This window comes from Varanus komodoensis, unplaced genomic scaffold (assembly GCF_004798865.1).
Source record: "Varanus komodoensis strain SLA01 unplaced genomic scaffold, ASM479886v1 scaffold44_3, whole genome shotgun sequence".
NCBI lineage: Eukaryota > Metazoa > Chordata > Lepidosauria > Squamata > Varanidae > Varanus > Varanus komodoensis.
The window spans coordinates 7,781,672-7,784,313 of NW_025336010.1; positions in this window are offsets into that span (position 1 = coordinate 7,781,672).

Sequence of the window (2,642 nt, forward strand, 5' to 3'; positions counted from 1 at the left end):
CTGTGGGGTGGGGGAAGCCCCTACCTGAGCAAATGAAACTCCCAGTGAAAATAGTATACACAGAGGTCCTGATCAGAATCTGGACCATGTTGTTGTTAGTCGCGAAGTCGTGTCCGACCCATTGCGACCCCATGGACAACATTCCTCCAGGCCTTCCTGTCCTCCACCATCCCCAGGAGTCCACTCAAGCTCACACCAACTGCTTCAGTGACTCCATCTCGCCACCTCATTCTCTGCCGTCCCCTTCTTCTTTTGCCATCTATTGTTCCCAGCATTAGTCTCTTCTCCAGGGAGTCCTTCTTTCTCTTAGGTGGCCAAAGTATTTGAGTTTCATCTTCAGGATCTGGCCTTCTAAAAAGCAGTAACAGTTGATCTCTAGGACTGACCGGTTTGATCGCCTTGCTGTCCAAGAGACTCGCAGGAGTCTCCTCCAGCACCACAATTCAAAGGCCTCAATTCTTCAGTGCTCAGGCTTCCTTATGGTCCAGCTTTCACAGCCATACATTGCAACTGGGAAAACCATAGCCTTGACTATATGCACTTTTGTTGGCAGGGTGATGTCTCTGCTTTTTAGTATGTTATCTAGATTTGCCCTAGCTTTCCTCCCCAGGAGCAAGCATCTTTTAATTTCTTGGCTGCAGTCTCCATCTGCGGTGATCTTGGAGCCCAGGAAAATAAAATCTGTCACTACCTCCATTTCTTCCCCATCTATTTGCCAGGAATTGAGATGACCAGATGCCATGATCTTAGTTTTCTTAATGTTGAGTTTCAAGCCAACTTTTGCACTGTCCTCCTTCACCCGTATCAAGAGGCTCTTTAGTTCCTCTTCACTTTCTGCCATGAGAGTGGTATCATCTGCATATCTGAGGTTGTTGATATTTCTCCCAGCAATCTTAATTCCAACTGGTGATTCATCTAGGCCCGCCTTTCTCATGATGTGCTCTGCATATAAGTTAAATAGGCAGGGCGACAATATACAGCCTTGCTGAACTCCTTTCTCAATTTTGAACCAGTCAGTGGTTCCGTACCCAGTTCTCACGGTTGCTTCTTGACCCGCATATAGGTTTCTCAAGAGACAAATAAGATGGTCTAGTACTCCCATCTCTTTAAGAACTTGCCACAATTTGTTGTGATCCACACAATCAAAGGCTTTAGCATAGTCAATGAAGCAGAAGTAGATGTTTTTCTGGAACTCCATGATCCAACATATGTTGGCAATTTGATCTCTACTTCCTCTCCCTCTTCTAAATCCTGCCTGGTAGTTCTCGGTCCACATACTGCTGGAGCCTAGCTTGTAGAATTTTGAGCATGACATTGCTAGCATGTGAAATGAGTGCAATGGTGTGGTAGTTTGAACATTATTTGGCATTGCCCTTCTTTGGGATAGGAATGTGAACAGACCTTTTCCAACCCTGTGGCCACTGTTGAGTTTTCCAAATTTGCTGGCATATTGAGTGTAGCACTTTTACTGCATCGTCTTTTAAGTTTTTGAATAGCTCAGCTTCCTAAGGCCCATTTGACTTCACATTCCAGGATGTCTGGCTCGAGGTCAGTGACCACCCCATTGTGGTTATCAGGGATGTAAAGCTCTTTCTTGTATAGTTCTTCTGTGTAATCTTGCCACCTCTTCCTAATCTCTTCTGCCTCTGTTAGGTCCCTGCCATTTTGGTCCTTTATCATGCCCATCTTTGCATGAAATGTTCCCTTCATATCTCCAGTTTTCTTGAAGAGATCTCTGGTCCTCCCCATTCTATCGTTTTCTTCTGTTTCTTTGCACTGTTTATTTAAGAAGGCATTCTTAACTCTTCTCGCTATTCTCTGGAATTCTGCATTCAATTGGATGTATCTTTCTCTTTCTCCCTTGCCTTTCGCTTCCCTTCTTTCCTCAGCTATTTGTAAAGCTTCCTCAGACAGCCATTTTGCTTTCTTGCATTTCTTTTTCTTTGGAATGGTTTTAGTTGCTACCTCTTGTACAATGTTGCGAACCTCCGTCCATAGTTCTTCAGGCACTCTGTCTATCATATCTAATTCCTTAAATCTATTTGTCACCTCTACTGTATATTCATCAGGGATATGATTTAGGTCATACCTGAGTGGTCTAGTGCTTTTCCCTACTTTCTTCAATTTAAGCCTAAATTTTGCAATGAGAAGCTCATGATCTGAGCCACAGTCAGCTCCTGGTCTAGTTTTTACTGACTGTATAGAACTTCTCCATCTTTGGCTGCCAAGCACATAGTCAATCTGATTTCTGTGTTGACCATCTGGTGATGTCCATGTGTAGAGTCGTCTCTTGGGTTGTTGGAAAAGAGTATTTGCTACGACCATCGTATTCTCTTGACAAAATTCTGCTAGCCTGTGCCCTGCTTCAGTTTGTACTCCAAGGCCAAACTTGCCTGTTATTCTGGTTATCTTTTGGCTTCCTACTTTAGCATCCCAATCCCCCATGATGATAAGGACATCATTTTTGGGTGTTAATTCTAGAAGGTGTTGTAGGCCTTCATAAAACATCAGCCTCTTCAGCACCAGTGGTTGGGGCATAGACTTGGACTACTGTGATGTTGAATGGTTTGCCTTGGATTCGAACTGAGATCATTCTGTCACTTTGGAGATTGTATCCCAGTACTGCTTTTCCTACTCTTTTA